At 44.8% G+C, this 21,261-nt stretch overlaps 1 long non-coding RNA gene across 1 annotated transcript in view; it reads right to left on the bottom strand.

Moving 5' to 3' along the window:
- Positions 1-247: 247 nt before the first annotated feature.
- The window catches only part of LOC144767006 (uncharacterized), a 134,822-nt gene continuing 113,808 nt past the window's right edge, over positions 248-21,261 (bottom strand). The window contains exon 3 of the long non-coding RNA XR_013598018.1: positions 248-591. This is a non-coding gene — a long non-coding RNA (uncharacterized LOC144767006). The remainder of the gene's footprint in view (positions 592-21,261) is intronic.

Genomic DNA, 21,261 nt, shown 5'->3' with positions numbered 1-21,261 from the left:
TTCTCACTGTCATGAATGTTGAACATCGGTTTTCATGGAGGAAGACCGGGTCCTGGTGAAGCAAAAAGAAAAACACATATCTGATGCTCCATTTGATGATGAACCCCTGACGGCTGTGATGAGCTAAGGGCTTTTGGTGACTGCTCAAAGTCCCGGAAAGTACATCACAAGTGATTTGTCACACTCCAAGCGATACCTGAATGTTTGTTTGCTCCAGATGTCAGAAGTGAAACCTGCCCATCTGAAAGTCCGGAGAGCCCACCTCCTCTGCATCCCTGGTGCCTGAAGCAAGACCTGCATCGCCACTTATCAGACTCACACAACTAGATCTGGATGACTGGTCCAAGCACCTTGACGACTCATTGAGGAATTATGATGTATATGTGTAATATTCTTCATTTTTTATTTAATAGAGGGGGAGATGTAGTGTCTTGTAAATATGTAATCGTCTGGGTGTGGTAAAGTTCATGGCGCAATCGGGCAGTTAGTTAAAGGTTGCACTCTGAAGAATAAAGACGTGCTCTTCAGCAATCCTTGTGTCGCGTGGTCATTTGCATGCTACCAGGCTGAGGACGACGCTGCAGTGGTCACCTAAAATAGAAATATGTCAATAAATGAACAAATAACATGAACAGAGAAACTAACGGGTCTAAATGTAATCACTTCACAACAGGCTGGTTACTGAGAGAGTTGAAAGCACACAGTAACCCCCTCCACACACGAATCTTCCTCCCTAAGGTTACACAGTTCAGTTTCCACTACAATCAAAGCTACGATTTTTCTTTATATTACTCAATGACTGTAACAGTCTTGGTAATGGGCCAGACCAGAAGACCGGAAACTCATCATCACATCATGACGCAGAATTGACATACATTCTAATAATGCCTCACCACTATGAAGCCATACTCATGGGCATATTAATGGCAGAATATCAGATGGAGAAAAAGTTATGTGGCTTGACACAACATATGCACCACAGATTTTGGTTCTGGTTTTATAGGTATTTTACTTGCTTATTTGAAAATGACCACCAGAGGGAGTCTTGGCAAAGATATAGTTTGCCTTTTCAAATCTAGTGCTGCTAGAATCACAGATTGCGGTCCATTATTAACAGGTTACTCATGAGCGCAAAGTTCAAATTCTCTAGATCACTGTGAGCCCTGAGGTACAATCCATCTCTCTTGTTGAAAGCTATTCATGTAAAATTTAATGTATTAAAATTTAATTTTATGACAAGACCGGAGGCTCCTATTATGCTTTCTAATCTTGCATTTATTGCAATAGCAGCCAGAAAGAGAAAAAACTACAGTTCCCAGAGGGCCAGACCACAACTGGGCCATGGGAACGTGAAAAAACGAGAGTACATTAACCAATCAGTACCAAGTAAATAGATAAGAGGCCATACTGACTGCGCAGCGTCCTCTTTTCTTGCTGCTCGCAGTCAGATAAGTGCCTTTATCTATTCTGCTCTCATTTTATTTACGTATTTACTGGTATTTCATTGTTTATATTGCATTTTTCAACTGTGCTTACGCTTTGCTTTGCATTTCCTTATCGCGCTGCGGCGCCCTCGCCCTTCGCGCTTCACTCGCTTGCTTCTCCTTCGTTTTCCGCCTGTCAGCTGTGTTCCCCCCCTTCTTTTTTGTGCCAGTGGTTTCGTCCCGCTTCTTGCCTCACGCTGCACGCGTGCTCTGACCTCCGCTCCTCAGCGCTCGTCGAAGCCTCTGTCAGCTCGGCTTCGTGTTCCTGCTTTGCCGCAGGCTGTCTTTCCTCTCCTCAGGCCCGCCCTGTTCACGCCCACAGTGCTGCCCGGCTGCTTAACCCTTTCCTGCCACTGTTTTGTCTGGTTTTGCTGTTTATAATGGAACGTGACAGTTCCTCTGAAGAGGTTCCCTCCAAGGAGGATGGTGGTTCCTTCAAACAAGACCTCAGCAATTTTATTACTAATTCTGTGGAACATGCTGTGGAGTTGAACATGAAACGCATGTCAAAGACAATGGAAAATTCAATGCTCAGCCTTATGTCCAAGGTTTTGGCCCAGTCTGCGGGGGATAGCAGAAAGCGTAAGGTGGACCACTCTGCTTCTGTGCATTCTAATAAAAAATCGTCACTTTGATGGGCGAGTCCTTCTCGCATATGACTGAGGACGTAGTGCCTCCCAGGCCTCCTATAAAGGAGGGGTTTGTTGGTACCGAGGGCAAAAAGAAACAAAAGTCTAAGCACGCAGAGTCACCAGTTAAAAAATTGGTAATTTCCACCGTCTTGGACACAGACGATGATATGGCTGACGCAGACGATTTATTTGATGTTTTTGATGTGGCTGACCCCCCTCCCCCCCCTTCCAAAATTCCAAAATCCGATTCTTTTACTTTTGAACCAGTTTTTGATTCAGAGGGTCTCCCCATGTTTGACCCTTTTTCCATTCGTCATCCTAATTCCACGGAATGGTTTCCCTCCCATCATGTGGGCGAATATATTTCGGCCCGTCTACGCCTTCCGCTGGAAACTGCAGTGCGGTCTAGACTTAAATCCGAATGCCCTAAACCTTCTTTACCTGAAAAGATCACACAAGTTCCCTCTATTGATCAGCCTCTCCTTACCTTTTTCTCAAAATTTGGTAAAGATCCCCGCAAAGGGGTTGACAAGGCATGGTCCTCCTGTCAGGACAAGGTTTTGGATATGGTGGGTCCTTTGGCCCGCATTTTAGACATGGCGGAATCCGCCCGTCTTGAGGGTGCTGACCTCTCTGCGGAGGACATTTCTATGTGGGCTCAGCGAGCTTTCTGTCTATTAGGCAACTCCAATTCTGCCATTACCCACGAACGACGTAAGGGACTCTTGATTAAGCTGGATCCAAAACTGGCCAATCTCGCTCCTATGGATCCTGGTCCCAAAGCCAATGGTCTTCTCTTTGGCGATAACTTGGTCCACGACCTTAGCAGGTTTGTCTCTACCTTTGCCTCCCTGGACAAGGCGCAACAATCTATTAAAAAAGTCTTTGCACCTCGTGTTTTTGGACGGGCCGCAAGAGGCAGGGGTCGCTCTTCCGGCCGTCCCTACAATCAAGGCTCCAGAGGCTCCTTCAATAACACCCAGGGCTACAAGCTCCAATTCTACCCTCAGCGGGGCTGTGGCTTCAGAGGTAGAGGACAGAAAACCTACCGCAATTCCAACTCCAATCAACATGGTAAGCCCTTCTTCTTCCCCTCCTGTAGGGGGCCGTCTAAGATTGTTCCTGTCAAAATGGCACTCCATAAGTTCAGATCCCTGGGTTCTCAACACTGTTCAGGGCTACCTCATAGAGTTCTCTTTTCCTCCTCTCCAAACCTCCTTTCCCCCCCTCTAGTCTTCTCCTCCCATATGGCCACTCTAATCTCAAAAGAGATTCTCACTCTTCTCCAAAAACAGGCCATTCAGATTTTTCCCTTCGACTCCTCCGGCTTTTTAAGTTCCATTTTTCTAGTCCAAAAGAAAAACAAGAAACTGCGTCCTGTCATCAACCTCAAGTGGTTCAACCAGTTTGTAATTTATCGCCATTTCAAAATGGAGACTATTCTCCATTTACGAGACACCCTTCGCCCAAAGGATTGGATGGTTCGTTTGGACCTTCAGGATGCATATCTCACTGTTCATCAGTCCCATTGGAAGTTTCTTCAATTTCAGTGGTCAGGAGTGACCTATTGTTTTACCTCTCTCCCCTTTGGTCTTTCTTCTGCGCCATGGTGCTTCACAAAACTATTGAAGCCAGTGGTTGCTTTTCTCCGCTCTCTCGGAATCAGACTTATCATCTATTTAGACGATATTCTGATCCTGAATTCCGACAGACCTTCTCTTCTGTCCGATCTTCAAACGACTCAGTCTCTTCCTCGTGGATTTGGGTTTTCTCATCAACACAGAGAAGTCCTCCTTGATCCCGTCCCAGAATATGGAATTTCTTGGGTTCCTGGTGGACTCGGTGGCCGCTTCCCTCCTCCTTCCTCTTTCCAAAATTTCCAGAATCAAAGCGGAGATTGCCGCCGTTCTTCAGTCGTCCCTTCCGTCCCTCAGGTCTCTTACCAGGATCGTCGGCCTTCTTTCCTCCTCCATCCAGGCCATATTTCCAGGCCCTCTCCATTATCGCGCTCTTCAGCGCCTAAAAATCAGACATCTTCGTCAGGGCCTTGCCTACGCAGATCTTGTCGCCCTAGACCAAGAGCCCCGCACCGAGCTTCAATGGTGGATAGACCATTTAGATGCGTGGAACGGACGCACTATCTTCGCTACTGCCCCAGATCTTGTATTAGAATCCGATGCAAGCCTGTCGGGTTGGGGCGCCCGGTGTGGACCAATCTCGACTGGAGGTACATGGTCCGCAGAGGAGTCCAAGTTGCACATCAACTGTTTAGAGATGCTTGCAGGTTCCTTTGCGATCCAAAGCCTTTCCAAAGACAGAATCAAATGTTCCATCCTTCTCCGCATGGACAATGTTTCTGCGGTTCGCTATATCAATCATCTCGGCGGGACCTGGTCCAAGCCTCTAGCGGATTTAGCGAAAAGTCTATGGGAATTCTGCCTCTCTCATCATTTCTCCCTCACAGCGGAGTATCTTCCCGGAAATCTCAATCTGGTAGCGGACTGGCACTCCAGGTTTCTCCACGATTCCAGCGATTGGAAGCTTCCTCTCTCTTTCACGCAAATGGGGTCCCTTCTCTATCGATCTTTTTGCTTCCCGCCTCAACTGTCAAGTACCCCAGTTTTTCAGTTGGCGGCCGGATCCTCTGGCCCTCGCTACAGATGCATTCCTTCAGGACTGGTCTCTTCACCTCAATTATGCTTTTCCTCCCTTCCTGATGATCAGCAGAGTTCTGTCTCAAGTTCGTCGCCAGGCCACTTCTCTGGTTCTGATTGCCCCCTTTTGGCAGACGCAAATCTGGTTTCCCTCTTTGTTGGAGATGGCAACAGACTTTCCTGTTCTGATTCCTTCTTTCGACGACCTGCTTCTCAATCCCCAGGGCCTTCGCCACAGCCTCATTCTGGACAACTCCTTGACTCTGTCGGCCTGGAAAGTTTCCGGCCTTCCCCTCCTGACATCCTCATTTCACAGGAAGCTGCTCTCTTCATCGACCAGGCCTGGGCCCCTGGGACTTCCAAAGCATACAAATCCGCCTGGTCTCTTTGGGCAAGCTGGTGTTTGGAAAGGGATATCGATCCCCTTTCAGCCCCTCTAAATTTTATAATCAATTTTCTGGCTTCCGAAGCCAGCTCTGGTAAGGCCTACCGTACCGTCAACCTTTATCGTCCTGCGATTTCACTCAACCATGTGCAAATCGGGCTCATCCCCTGATCTGTCGCCTCCTCAAGGGCGTTCGATGTGCTAAACCTCCGTTGGCTAAGTATAACTTTTTATTGGATGTTTCCGTTGTTCTTAAACTGTTCATGAATTGGCCTGTTAATTCTAACTTATCTCTCAAAATGTTATCTGCCAAACTAACTATGTTGCTTTGTTTAATTTCTATCAAAAGAGTTTCTGATGTTAGAGCTTTAGATATTTCTTCTAGACAATTTTCCCCTACAGGTGTTCTGTTCCAGATTCGCAGGAGAACTAAAACTCATTTGGATTTAGTGTTTTATCCTTATTTTCCTGACCAACCACAACTTTGTGTGGGACAATGCTTGAAAGTGTATGAACAAAAGACCCCTAATCTCAGAGCGTCCTCTTGCTCCCAACTGCTTATTTCCTTCCGTAAACCCCACCTTCCCGTCTCTTTCCCTACCTTCGCCAGGTGGGTTCGTTGGGTTATGTCTCTTGCCGGTATTGACGTCTCTGTTTTCAGAGCGCATTCGGCCAGGGGAGCCATGGCCTCCAAGGCCTTTTGGTCCGGTTCCCGCTTGGAAGACATTCTGAGATCAGCTGATTGGTCCAATGACAGTGTTTTCCGCATGTTCTATTGTAAACCTATTCATTCTGTTGCTTCTGATGTTATTAATATGCTTTAAACAAGCATAATAGGAGCCTCCGGTCTTGTCATAAAATGTAGATTTTCCTAGTTATTATGACGGAAAGTCTTAATTTTATTAAAGACACAGAGGCGAGTATTATCCCACCTCTACAATTCTAATTTGTGTTCTCCCTCCCTACAGCGAATCCAGCCTTGCCGCCAGCTTCATCATAAGAGGTCTTCCCTCCATCGCCTTCGTGCTTCACCTTTGTGGACTTCTTCGGCCCTCCCGGCTCCTTCTCCAGATGTTCAAGTTGGACTTTGGCCTTGGCTCCCTGTGATTCAAGAGTTCTGTTCCTGGACCTCGGCTATTTCTATTGTTTTTTCTATTCTTCCTTTGTTCAATGACTTTATCTGACCAGCTTGTCAGCGAAAAGAGGAAGCTGCGCAGTCAGTATGGCCTCTTATCTATTTACTTGGTACTGATTGGTTAATGTACTCTCGTTTTTTCACGTTCCCATGGCCCAGTTGTCGTCTGGCCCTCTGGGAACTGTAGTTTTTTTCTCTTTCTGGCAGCTATTGCAATAAATGCAAGATTAGAAAGCATAATACTCGCCTCCGTGTCTTTAATAAAATTAAGACTTTCCGTCATAATAACTAGGAAAATCTACATTCATGGACATCATGAACAACAATTTTAAAAATCAAAATTTTCACTGCTCTTGGTTCAGGGGACTGAAAAAGAACAACATAAGTTTAGTTGCAGCATTACGCTACACGTTTCTAAAGGAATGCACTAAATGAGATTTGTATTTTGTAGGGAAATACCCCAAAAAAGAGTTTGCAAATGTAGCCGTTGCCCTAAGCTTTTATTGGGGGATGGTTGTAAAAGGTGGTTTACTTTGGTTAATAACGCATCATTTTAATCGCTTCAGCAGATGATTAGCCACAGCTATACAAACCTAACCTCACGAGAAGAAATAACTCATGTAGACGTTCCTTGCAGTGAAAAGATTCAGGTATTTCTGAAAACACCAGCAGAAGGATCTATTGTCGCAGAGCCTGGTTTGTTAGAGATACCAAACAGTAAATCTGAGTGATCAAAATGAAGTTGCCTATCGAAAAAAATTCTAAGCCAAGTTAGAAACGTTAGTTTCATTGCACAAGTAATTCATACAACCCCCTAGAACTTTAATGTACATGTCCTTCGATAAATACATTTCATGCTAACTAAAATAAGTTTTCAGTGCAAAAGACAGAACTTATTATTGAGCGACCAAGGGTATCAAATTCCAAAATATTGGAATAACTAAACTCACTCAATACTTCCATTTACACTGCCTTAGATTTCCTATTAAAACACCTGGGGCTCTCAAAGACAGTTTCTCTCCTCAGTTTAATTTAGGTGTGCAAACAGCTTAAATTAAATGTGTAAATCCTTGTTTGGGACTCGCAAAACATGGATGTACTACAGTAGCGGCCCGTGGTAGGAGTGTTCCGGGCGGTGACGTGGGGCAGGGTGGGGGTAGTGAACTGCGGAATACGGCTGCACAGAGGTAAGTACACAAACAAATAAATAAAACAAATTTCGTTGCACGCGCTGCATCGCCAAATGTGATACAGCGCAGGCAACAAAATTTGTTTTTTTATTTGTTTGTGTACTTACCTTTGTGCGGCCATATTCCTCAGTTTACTACCCCCTCCCACGCCCCAGGTCAGCGCCCAGCAGCACTCCTACCACGGGCCGCTACTGTCTGCCATAAACATTTATTAACACCAACAACAGAAACATTTTCTGGCTACGAATATTTCAATGGCCCATTTCCATCCTGGACAAAGTCAGGTATTTACTTTTGATAATGCCAGGAGTATATTCTATGTCAGGACCAGATTCTCTCTCTTCAGTGTAGAATTCACAGCAGCCAATCAAATTGTGAAACACAAAAAACGACATTACCCATATTCCCCTCAGATGGGTCACACTCCACTGTAGCAAACACCATGATCCCCCCCATGTAACTGTCCCCGACACCGGCTTAGTGTCTTCTTCTTTTTATGCTGCAGCCAAAGATAAGTGTTGTCTCTCACCTCTTCCCTTTGGTGTATGATGTATTGTGCTAAATGATGGTTTTACATGACTGTGTGTTACAGATTTCTTATATTCTTTTCCTATTTACTGGCTCCAGTCATAAGGGCGCCCACATACACACACCTTATGTTTGATTAAGGCGCTATTCTTTTTTAGTTTTTGACCCAAAGCCGGTCTCCAGCTGAAGTCAAGAAGTAAAACATGTAGTGGGACCATATTTAGGATCAGCATGTGCAGTTCTCTTTATTTTTCCACGCTAGACCATGTTGCTTCGATTGGTCTCCTGACCAAGGGCCTGATTCATATTTCGGCAAAAGAGATATCAATCACCGTGGTGATAGAGTAACCCATCTACCGAGATCTAAATCAGGTCCGTTACGGGCTGGGAACTAGGCCTCATGGTTGTGGCCAGCATAATACGAGCAGTCTCAGCTTCAGCCTTCGGCACAAAACATTTGCTGGCAATTAAAGCTCCCCCTATACCCTGGATGGACTCCCAGGGTATCTAAATAATTATTGACTGCAAGAAAATCCTGAGAAGCATAATTTTATTGAAGACCTCAGCATATTAATAGTAATTTTCTTTGTGACAGTTTTTGGGGTGGCTGCCCCTTCTAAACATTCCTGTGCCCCCCTCCATATTTGTTACCCCTAGGAAATATGAGGTGTTATTTACTGTCAAATTATTCTAGTTATAGCTGAACTATGACAGAATCTAATCGTTATGGTGTGAACAAGTATGTCGATTTTTGCGACAAATACTACAAGGAGGAGAGTCTGGTGAAGGCGCTGGATAATTCTGTGCAACAATTGATAAATAGAGCATTGCCAGTTGCCCTCCAACCATTCACCAGACAGTTGAAAAGGTATGTTCAGCACATATCCAAGGAGGACCATGAAACAAAACCCACTGACTTTGAGCCTCAGAAGTTTAAGGCCAACACAAAAAGAAACAGGGCAGCAATGAGAAACGCTGAAAAGAAAGTCCAAAACATAACTCACAGACCATGAAAATAGCACTATGCACCCCTAGACTAGTGCAGCTAACATTCAGTACACAAGATGATGGTCATTCAGAGACTGGTAATAATTAACAAAAGGGGGAGGGAGAGGGAATAGTGGATTCTGTCTCCCCTGGCAATACTCATAAACAAAATGGAATCCACTCGGTGGAGTACGGTTGTTACCACAATGGTGGGGAGCAACCAGTGTTGTATAAATACCCCTCACACACCAACAGGCCCCTTGGTGTCATGCTTCATCATCGGGGTCTTCGCAAACCTCTACGGGATGCGGCGTGCTACGACTCACGGCTACGTAGGAGCACTATCTGTGAACTATGTGTTGGTGTGTGTGGATAAATAATGTGAGTGGTGAGGTGAAAGTGAAAAATTAAAAAATACCTGGCACGTGAGTACTGAAATTTTTTTTAATTAGTCTCCGGCTGGTATCGTTAAAAGAGTGCTAGAGTGGTTGTTATCTACTGGTTAGGGTAAAACAACCATGTTAGTGCGTCGACATGTTTCGGAGTTAAAAAACTCCTTCTTCAGGACGAGGATGTGCACTACTTATCCCCACCTTACTCACATGCATGTAGATATAAAAGTGTGCTCTACAAAAATAAGATTAGGTGAAAATGTACCTATCTGTGTTAAATGTTGTAAGGTCCGTTGCGCCCAATTGGCGGATAAGGACACCCGTAAATAGAAAGGGTCTGGTAAACCATAATGTAATACACTTATTAAACTAGTGCTGTGTAAATACACAGAAGGGTAATAAGGAACAAAAAATGAAGGTCCAGGAACCCTATAAAGAAAAAGAAAAAACGAACAACAAAAAGACAGGGACACACATTCATGATCTCTGGTAAGGCCCTTGAAGGAGAAGATATGACACTGATGTATTGCTTACTTATAGTAAAAGGTCAAATGGCCTCATGAGCCAAAACGTTCAGAGGGGGTCCGTTCTACCCGTTATGGCAACCTGTGAGGTATTCAAGGAAATGAGTCAAAGCATTGTAAGTCCTCGATCATAATAAAGGTTTTCACACCATCCATTGTTCCCATACATTCAAACACACTCACGGTTACTTCTAGGGCTGTCTGGCTTCCTACCCCTCCACGCGGCTCCGACGAGTGATTGTTTGGTCAGAGGTGAGCCTTTTTTATAGTCTTCCTTTCTCCCCAATTAACCACTAATTGAAAGCGGAATGAGACCATATCAGGGCCTAACCCTTCGTTTCTATGCCGCATCTGCGCACATCGGGTAGGGCGTTCCCGTGAAATGCGCATGTGTGGAAGAGCGGTGACAGCCAACAGCGCCTGTGCATCACGGTGGTGTCTCTCTGAATGCGCCGGCACAGTGTCTGCCGTTAGCGCATGCGCGAGAGAAGTTAGTACCTCGCGTGTGTCGGCCAGGATGTTTTTAAATGGTCATAACCTTGGATATAAGGGCTAGCTGCCAAACAGAATAAGGGCTTGAAATGAGGCTTTAAAAATATAATCATTTTGGGGGAATTATGATCATAAATTTCCTCGTTATTGAAAAGATCTCTTTAAGTAGCAAGAGTAGTTATCACTGCATGGTGATTTTTTGGGTTGATATTGAGGGCGTTGTGATTGGCAGGATTTTTTGACACAGGTCACTTATAATAGGAAAGTGAAGAGAGGAGTTGCCTCATATTGCTCATGGTGGGGAAAAAAAGGTTACAGAAGTTCTAGAAAGTGAGATATAATGCAATATCTGAGTGGTTTTGACCATAGGGTATCAGGGGGTTTTCAGTTATTAACGTAGTTGGCTCCATGGAATGGAGTCATTCAACCCAGTTACATCTGAGCCCAGACGGAACACCCATCTCTGTTCTTTCTCGAATAAGCCTCTTTCTGAAGGCAGTTGTTCAATAACCGTCCAATGTATATCATTTACACAGTGCTGCGCTTCAAGGAAATGGGATGCCATTTTTGTTGTCTGTTTTTTGCATCTCACATTACTCTTGTGTTCATTAATTCTGGTTTTTACAGCCCGTGTGGTCATTCCCACGTACTCTTTTCCACAAGGGCATGTGATGAGATACACCACATTGCGGCTGTTGCAATTCGTGACAGCACGTTGTTCCCACTTTGTGCCGTTTCTGAATTCAAGACTCAAGCTCTTTTCAGTCAGGTGGCAGTTGTTGCAATTACCACACGGGTAATGCCCATGTAGACCTTGCAGCCTTGTTTGCTGTATTGCATTGGTTTGGGGTCTTGTATGGACCAAGATGTCTTTCAGGTTCCTCCCTCTCCTGTGAGCAAAGATGGGTTTCTCCAGATCTAGATTCCCACTTGTCAGGATACGCCAATGTTTATTCACCAGCTTAGATACCTGGTTCGACACAGGGCTGTATGTTGTGACACAGACTGTTCTCTCAGTTTCCTCTTTTGGTGGATTGTCATCCAAAAGAGCTTCCCGGTTGTTGTTCCGGGCTCTTTTCATAGCCTGGTTGATGATCTTATTTGGGTATTTCCTTTGTTGCAGTTTTTTACTCAGATCCAGTGCTTGGATTTTGTACTTCCCCACATCGCTGCAGTTACGACGCAGGCGTAGGAACTGCCCATATGGTAAGTTTTCCCTTAGGTGACGTGGATGAAAACTGTCGAACCTAAGGAGGCAGTTCCTAGCTGTCGGTTTAAAGTGTGTCTCGGTTTTCAAAAGGCCTGCTTCATGATAGATGTTTAGGTCTAAAAAGACCATTGACTCATTGGACATTTGGTGGGTAAACTTCAGGAAATCATTCTGGCTGTTAATCCATTGCATGAAATCCATGACAGATTGGTTATTTCCTTCCCATATGACCAAGACGTCGTCAATATAACGTCTCCAGGAGAGAATCTTACTCCTGAACGGATTGTCCTGGTGAAGGATTTTAGTGGTCTCCAGGTGGTGTACATAGAGACCTGCCAGGCTTGGAGCAAATGTGCTCCCCATGCTGGTCCCATGGCGCTGCAAGTAAAGGGTTCCTTCATATTCGAAGAAGTTCTTAGTGAGGGCCATCGAGATACATTCCATCACTACGCCTCGTGGGGTATGGTAGTTCCACTGTTTGCTGTATAGTACTTCCTCAATGATGTTGAGAGTTTCATCGTGTGGGAGACTGGTGTAAAGGCTCTCCACATCGAGGCTCAGTAAAATTTGGGAGTCAGGATTGAAAGGGTGGTCTTTTAGCAATTGGAGTACGGCTTTAGTATCCTTAAGATACGCGTCGGTGGCCTGTACCAGTGGTCTCAAGAAAGCATCTGCAAACTTGGAGAGGGGTTCCAGTATAGACGCGATGCCAGACACGATGGGGCGACCCGGAGGGTTCTCTAGATTCGTGTGAACCTTGGGTATCGTGTAGAAATAAGGTACTCGCGGGTTTTTTTGTGTCAGGAAAAGAGCCTCCTTCTTCGTAAGCCAATCATGGCTGAGAGCTTCTTCCGTCATTGCTCCTACTCAGATGCGTATGGACTCAGTGGGGTCCCCATCAAGAACCTGATAGTTCCTTCTATCTGCGAGGAGTCTACTGCATTCTAGGTCGTATGCCGTCGTTGTTTGGATCACGACAGCCCCGCCCTTATCCGCGGGTTTTATGACGATCAGTTTGTTTTGAGATAATTCCCTCACAGCTTCGTTCTCTAGTCTGCTCATGTTTTGAAAAACTCTAGAGTCAGTATCCATTTTGCCTAACTCCGACATGACTGCTTTTTCAAAAGCTAAGACCTCCACTGGAAGCTGATTATCCTGTGGTGTGAAGGAAGACTTTGGTTTCAGGCCCGTGTCGGATGTCTCGACTCTGGGTGCTTGGTTGTGGAAGAAAGCCTTTAGCTTAATAGTCCTAACAAAGTCCTGGACCTCTTTGTGTAGGAGGAATATATCTGGCTTGTTCGTAGGGACGTAGCCTAGGCGTTTGTTCAATACTTGTTTCTGCATATCAGTTAATGGCCAAGGGGATATGTTTATAACTAGGTCCCTCTCTTGCTGGTTGACGCTTGACCCGCTGTCATGCTCCTGGTGTGCATTCTGGGGTCTGACTCGGTCACCGGTTGCCAGGTGACGTTGTTCCCTCTCTTGTTCCTGCCCCTGTTGGATCCTGGGCCCCATGATAAAAAAGGCTGTTGATTTTGTTGTGGCATGGTGGACTGGTCTTCTCCCCATTGTGGGTACATTGGTCCCATTTGTGGTGGGCCGTACTGGTATTGAGGGAACTGAAAAGGGCCCTGAAAAGGGTTGAACATGGGTGGCCCTTGGAAACCTCGCCATCCTCTCTGGCGTGGATACTGGTTTCTTTGTTGGCGGTAACCGCCCCTTTGTTGTCTTTTGTTCCTGAAGCCCCCAGAGTTGGTACTAGATGAGCTTCCGTCCGAGTTGACGCTGTTGGCATCACTTACGTTCCCACTAGCCACATAGTCTGCTTTGGTGTATGGGTAGGCCCACTCAGCTGTGAAACGGTCTTTGTCTTTTTTAAATTTATTAAATTTACTTTGTTTCAAAGTGGCCTCAAATTCTGACATTTGTTTATTGAGTTCTTCCAACCCTTTCTTTAGATCAGCGGGTTGGATATATCCTTTTAGTTGGACCTCTAATCTCTGTATCTCAATCTTCAATTCTTGGGATTTTTTACTTGCCGTCTGTACTATTAGTACTAACCAGTCCCTGGTACAGTGCCAGGAAATCAAGGACCAGGCTTTTTTGAAGGCGAGGTCATCTTGAAAGATAAAAGGTTCATTTTTCACCAGCAAACCCTGAGGGGCTAGTTTGTTCCTTAAGTACTCCCTCATTAATAGACCATGTAGGGCAGCTCTGATCTGGACTTTCCGTACGTTCGTCAATTCATCCCAATCCCCTACAGTAGGAGCTGGGTTGTCAGTACTTAAACCCTCGAATGGATTATCCTGCGCCAAAATTCTGTCAATCTCATCCTCAGTAAAGGTTAGCCCATGTTCATCCTCCATGATGGTTTCGGTGGATGGTCAATACAGTGTTGAGTGTGAAGTGTGTCACCAAAAAAGTGTTGCTCAGTAAGGGAGGGGCTCCCACAGCTGTGCGCTGTCTACAAATAATAATTAACAAAAGGGGGGAGGGAGAGGGAATAGTGGATTCTGTCTCCCCTGGCAATACTCATAAACAAAATGGAATCCACTCGGTGGAGTACGGTTGTTACCACAATGGTGGGGAGCGGAACGGACCCCCTCTGAACGTTTTGGCTCATGAGGCCATTTGACCTTTTACTATAAGTAAGCAATACATCAGTGTCATATCTTCTCCTCCAAGGGCCTTACCAGAGATCATGAATGTGTGTCCCTGTCTTTTTGTTGTTCGTTTTTTCTTTATAGGGTTCCTGGACCTTCATTTTTGTTCCTTGTTACCCTTCTGTGTATTTACACAGCACTAGTTTAATAAGTGTATTACATTATGGTTTACCAGACCCTTTCTATTTACGGGTGTCCTTATCCGCCAATTGGGCGCAACGGACCTTACAACATTTAACACAGATAGGTACATTTTCACCTAATCTTATTTTTGTAGAGCACACTTTTATATCTACATGCATGTGAGTAAGGTGGGGATAAGTAGTGCACATCCTCGTCCTGAAGAAGGAGTTTTTTAACTCCGAAACATGTCGACGCACTAACATGGTTGTTTTACCCTAACCAGTAGATAACAACCACTCTAGCACTCTTTTAACGATACCAGCCGGAGACTAATTAAAAAAAATTTCAGTACTCACGTGCCAGGTATTTTTTAATTTTTCACTTTCACCTCACCACTCACATTATTTATCCACACACACCAACACATAGTTCACAGATAGTGCTCCTACGTAGCCGTGAGTCGTAGCACGCCGCATCCCGTAGAGGTTTGCGAAGACCCCGATGATGAAGCATGACACCAAGAGGCCTGTTGGTGTGTGAGGGGTATTTATACAACACTGGTTGCTCCCCACCATTGTGGTAACAACCGTACTCCACCGAGTGGATTCCATTTTGTTTATGAGTATTGCCAGGGGAGACAGAATCCACTATTCCCTCTCCCTCCCCCTTTTGTTAATTATTATTTGTAGACAGCGCACAGCTGTGGGAGCCCCTCCCTTACTGAGCAACACTTTTTTTGGCGACACACTTCACACTCAACACTGTATTGACCATCCACCGAAACCATCATGGAGGATGAACATGGGCTAACCTTTACTGAGGATGAGACTGACAGAATTTTGGCGCAGGATAATCCATTCGAGGGTTTAAGTACTGACAACCCAGCTCCTACTGTAGGGGATTGGGATGAATTGACGAACGTACGGAAAGTCCAGATCAGAGCTGCCCTACATGGTCTATTAATGAGGGAGTACTTAAGGAACAAACTAGCCCCTCAGGGTTTGCTGGTGAAAAATGAACCTTTTATCTTTCAAGATGACCTCGCCTTCAAAAAAGCCTGGTCCTTGATTTCCTGGCACTGTACCAGGGACTGGTTAGTACTAATAGTACAGACGGCAAGTAAAAAATCCCAAGAATTGAAGATTGAGATACAGAGATTAGAGGTCCAACTAAAAGGATATATCCAACCCGCTGATCTAAAGAAAGGGTTGGAAGAACTCAATAAACAAATGTCAGAATTTGAGGCCACTTTGAAACAAAGTAAATTTAATAAATTTAAAAAAGACAAAGACCGTTTCACAGCTGAGTGGGCCTACCCATACACCAAAGCAGACTATGTGGCTAGTGGGAACGTAAGTGATGCCGACAGCGTCAACTCGGACGGAAGCTCATCTAGTACCAACTCTGGGGGCTTCAGGAACAAAAGACAACAAAGGGGCGGTTACCGCCAACAAAGAAACCAGTATCCACGCCAGAGAGGATGGCGAGGTTTCCAAGGGCCACCCATGTTCAACCCTTTTCAGGGCCCTTTTCAGTTCCCTCAATACCAGTACGGCCCACCACAAATGGGACCAATGTACCCACAATGGGGAGAAGAACAGTCCACCATGCCACAACAAAATCAACAGCCTTTTTTATCATGGGGCCCAGGATCCAACAGGGGCAGGAACAAGAGAGGGAACAACGTCACCTGGCAACCGGTGACCGAGTCAGACCCCAGAATGCACACCAGGAGCATGACAGCGGGTCAAGCGTCAACCAGCAAGAGAGGGACCTAGTTATAAACATATCCCCTTGGCCATTAACTGATATGCAGAAACAAGTATTGAACAAAGGCCTAGGCTACGTCCCTACGAACAAGCCAGATATATTCCTCCTACACAAAGAGGTCCAGGACTTTGTTAGGACTATTAAGCTAAAGGCTTTCTTCCACAACCAAGCACCCAGAGTCGAGACATCCGACACGGGCCTGAAACCAAAGTCTTCCTTCACACCACAGGATAATCAGCTTCCAGTGGAGGTCTTAGCTTTTGAAAAAGCAGTCATGTCGGAGTTAGGCAAAATGGATACTGACTCTAGAGTTTTTCAAAACATGAGCAGACTAGAGAACGAAGCTGTGAGGGAATTATCTCAAAACAAACTGATCGTCATAAAACCCGCGGATAAGGGCGGGGCTGTCGTGATCCAAACAACGACGGCATACGACCTAGAATGCAGGAGACTCCTCGCAGATAGAAGGAACTATCAGGTTCTTGATGGGGACCCCACTGAGTCCATACGCATCCGAGTAGGAGCAATGACGGAAGAAGCTCTCAGCCATGATTGGCTTACGAAGAAGGAGGCTCTTTTCCTGACACAAAAAAACCCGCGAGTACCTTATTTCTACACGATACCCAAGGTTCACAAGAATCTAGAGAACCCTCCGGGTCGCCCCATCGTGTCTGGCATCGCGTCTATACTGGAACCCCTCTCCAAGTTTGCAGATGCTTTCTTGAGACCACTGGTACAGGCCACCGACACGTATCTTAAGGATACTAAAGCCGTACTCCAATTGCTAAAAGACCACCCTTTCAATCCTGACTCCCAAATTTTACTGAGCCTCGATGTGGAGAGCCTTTACACCAGTCTCCCACACGATGAAACGCTCAACATCATTGAGGAAGTACTATACAGCAAACAGTGGAACTACCATACCCCACGAGGCGTAGTTTTGGAATGTATCTCGATGGCCCTCACTAAGAACTTCTTCGAATATGAAGGAACCCTTTACTTGCAGCGCCATGGGACCAGCATGGGGAGCACATTTGCTCCAAGCCTGGCAGGTCTCTATGTACACCACCTGGAGACCACTAAAATCCTTCACCAGGACAATCCGTTCAGGAGTAAGATTCTCTCCTGGAGACGTTATATTGACGACGTCTTGGTCATATGGGAAGGAAATAACCAATCTGTCATGGATTTCATGCAATGGATTAACAGCCAGAATGATTTCCTGAAGTTTACCCACCAAATGTCCAATGAGTCAATGGTCTTTTTAGACCTAAACATCTATCATGAAGCAGGCCTTTTGAAAACCGAGACACACTTTAAACCGACAGCTAGGAACTGCCTCCTTAGGTTCGACAGTTTTCATCCACGTCACCTAAGGGAAAACTTACCATATGGGCAGTTCCTACGCCTGCGTCGTAACTGCAGCGATGTGGGGAAGTACAAAATCCAAGCACTGGATCTGAGTAAAAAACTGCAACAAAGGAAATACCCAAATAAGATCATCAACCAGGCTATGAAAAGAGCCCGGAACAACAACCGGGAAGCTTTTTTGGATGACAATCCACCAAAAGAGGAAACTGAGAGAACAGTCTGTGTCACAACATACAGCCCTGTGTCGAACCAGGTATCTAAGCTGGTGAATAAACATTGGCGTATCCTGACAAGTGGGAATCTAGATCTGGAGAAACCCATCTTTGCTCACAGGAGAGGGAGGAACCTGAAAGACATCTTGGTCCATACAAGACCCCAAACCAATGCAATACAGCAAACAAGGCTGCAAGGTCTACATGGGCATTACCCGTGTGGTAATTGCAACAACTGCCACCTGACTGAAAAGAGCTTGAGTCTTGAATTCAGAAACGGCACAAAGTGGGAACAACGTGCTGTCACGAATTGCAACAGCCGCAATGTGGTGTATCTCATCACATGCCCTTGTGGAAAAGAGTACGTGGGAATGACCACACGGGCTGTAAAAACCAGAATTAATGAACACAAGAGTAATGTGAGATGCAAAAAACAGACAACAAAAATGGCATCCCATTTCCTTGAAGCGCAGCACTGTGTAAATGATATACATTGGACGGTTATTGAACAACTGCCTTCAGAAAGAGGCTTATTCGAGAAAGAACAGAGATGGGTGTTCCGTCTGGGCTCAGATGTAACTGGGTTGAACGACTCCATTCCATGGAGCCAACTACGTTAATAACTGAAAACCCCCTGATACCCTATGGTCAAAACCACTCAGATATTGCATTATATCTCACTTTCTAGAACTTCTGTAACCTTTTTTTCCCCACCATGAGCAATATGAGGCAACTCCTCTCTTCACTTTCCTATTGTAAGTGACCTGTGTCAAAAAATCCTGCCAATCACAACGCCCTCAACATCAACCCAAAAAATCACCATGCAGTGATAACTACTCTTGCTACTTAAAGAGATCTTTTCAATACCGAGGAAATTTATGATCATAATTCCCCCAAAATGATTATATTTTTAAAGCCTCATTTCAAGCCCTTATTCTGTTTGGCAGCTAGCCCTTATATCCAAGGTTATGACCATTTAAAAACATCCTGGCCGACACACGCGAGGTACTAACTTCTCTCGCGCATGCGCTAACGGCAGACACTGTGCCGGCGCATTCAGAGAGACACCACCGTGATGCACAGGCGCTGTTGGCTGTCACCGCTCTTCCGCACATGCGCATTTCACGGGAACGCCCTACCCGATGTGCGCAGATGCGGCATAGAAACGAAGGGTTAGGCCCTGATATGGTCTCATTCCGCTTTCAATTAGTGGTTAATTGGGGAGAAAGGAAGACTATAAAAAAGGCTCACCTCTGACCAAACAATCACTCGTCGGAGCCGCGTGGAGGGGTAGGAAGCCAGACAGCCCTAGAAGTAACCGTGAGTGTGTTTGAATGTATGGGAACAATGGATGGTGTGAAAACCTTTATTATGATCGAGGACTTACAATGCTTTGACTCATTTCCTTGAATACCTCACAGGTTGCCATAACGGGTAGAACGGACCCCTTCTGAACGTTTTGGCTCATGAGGCCATTTGACCTTTTACTATAAGTAAGCAATACATCAGTGTCATATCTTCTCCTCCAAGGGCCTTACCAGAGATCATGAATGTGTGTCCCTGTCTTTTTGTTGTTCGTTTTTTCTTTTTCTTTATAGGGTTCCTGGACCTTCATTTTTTGTTCCTTGTTACCCTTCTGTGTATTTACACAGCACTAGTTTAATAAGTGTATTACATTATGGTTTACCAGACCCTTTCTATTTACGGGTGTCCTTATCCGCCAATTGGGCGCAACGGACCTTACAACATTTAACACAGATAGGTACATTTTCACCTAATCTTATTTTTGTAGAGCACACTTTTATATCTACATGCATGTGAGTAAGGTGGGGATAAGTAGTGCACATCCTCGTCCTGAAGAAGGAGTTTTTTAACTCCGAAACATGTCGACGCACTAACATGGTTGTTTTACCCTAACCAGTAGATAACAACCACTCTAGCACTCTTTTAACGATACCAGCCGGAGCCTAATTAAAAAAAATTTCAGTACTCACGTGCCAGGTATTTTTTAATTTTTCACTTTCACCTCACCACTCACATTATTTATCCACACACACCAACACATAGTTCACAGATAGTGCTCCTACGTAGCCGTGAGTCGTAGCACGCCGCATCCCGTAGAGGTTTGCGAAGACCCCGATGATGAAGCATGACACCAAGGGGCCTGTTGGTGTGTGAGGGGTATTTATACAACACTGGTTGCTCCCCACCATTGTGGTAACAACCGTACTCCACCGAGTGGATTCCATTTTGTTTATGAGCATTCAGAGACTGGGTCTAATCAACTCAATCAGATGAGTGGCAATGGTATTCCATAACCACCGCCAGAAAACGTGAGAAAGGGTCATCGGGTCCAGGAACAACAACATCTTTAGGGACATTTATGGACTCCTTGAATTGGCTTGCATTTGATCCAGATGATATTGCAAATCCAAGACCTTTTGATTGGACCCTCTTTAGCCAGAGGCAGAATATCTTCAGTCTTATCCGTGTAAGGTCTTTGATAGAGTATGCATAGTTGGTTGAGGTTCTCCTCACTGGAAAAGTGGCTGAAACGCTAAAGTTAGATCCTAACATGACAACTTTCCTAAATAAAATACTCAGATCGCAAAAGAGATATTGACTGTATGTGTAAATTTGATCCAAATACAGGTGACACATGCGTTATATTCACCAATAATTAAATAACAATGAGGTCATTTATTAATTAAATGGATAAAAGCAGATATCTCTTATTGAATGTTTTCTCCTTTCATACGGAGTGCAAACAGTATTTTTTCAACACATACCTTTAAATAAGGCAGCAGCGCATTGTAGAAAGTAATGGAGAACTACAATAAGGGCGGAGAAAGAGCAGTTACAGCAGGTGTGGTATCTCTTCTTGAGATCTCAGAATTCAACTCTAAGACTAAGCTTGCGGACTTGCATCCCCTGAACATTTCCATCCTATAGTCACTGTGACTTGCCCCAGCTTGTTAGCTGTTGGCAAGTTGCAGCCTTGTATTCATTTGTATACCGTTTCAAGATGGCTTCCGAAAGAGTCATTTGATTGCTATATTGCAGCCTTAAAGAGGTGGGAATCATCCTGCAGCCCTCCACTTCAAAGATCAATGATCATTAATCATATTCACACCCCTCATATAATGGGCTTGAGGAGAACTTTTTACGCGTTCTCTTTTGTAAAAATAATATAAATACAGCGGTCAAGATTTGGAGAATCACACTTACTTTTTTGTTTGAATATTTTTATTAATGCATTTTTGATATTAGGTTACATGAATGCGACTCATAGGATAAAGTCCCACAGCAATCAGGTTAGTACTGTTATTATTCGTTATACACTTTTCTCATGCCTGAGCAAAGGGAAATGAAATATAACATACACATCCAATAATGTACGCAAGGATTATTATAAACAACAACAGTATTACGCAATGGACACCAGTACCATATTCTCCCTGCATGGCAGAGAAGTAAAATTAGACATCTGTCACCAAAACCACACAGTG

The sequence above is a fragment of the Lissotriton helveticus genome, chromosome 7, assembly GCF_964261635.1.
Source record: "Lissotriton helveticus chromosome 7, aLisHel1.1, whole genome shotgun sequence".
NCBI classification, from domain to species: Eukaryota; Metazoa; Chordata; class Amphibia; order Caudata; family Salamandridae; genus Lissotriton; species Lissotriton helveticus.
Note: the sequence above shows the minus strand (reverse complement) of the source record. Positions and strands in the feature narration are given on the sequence as shown.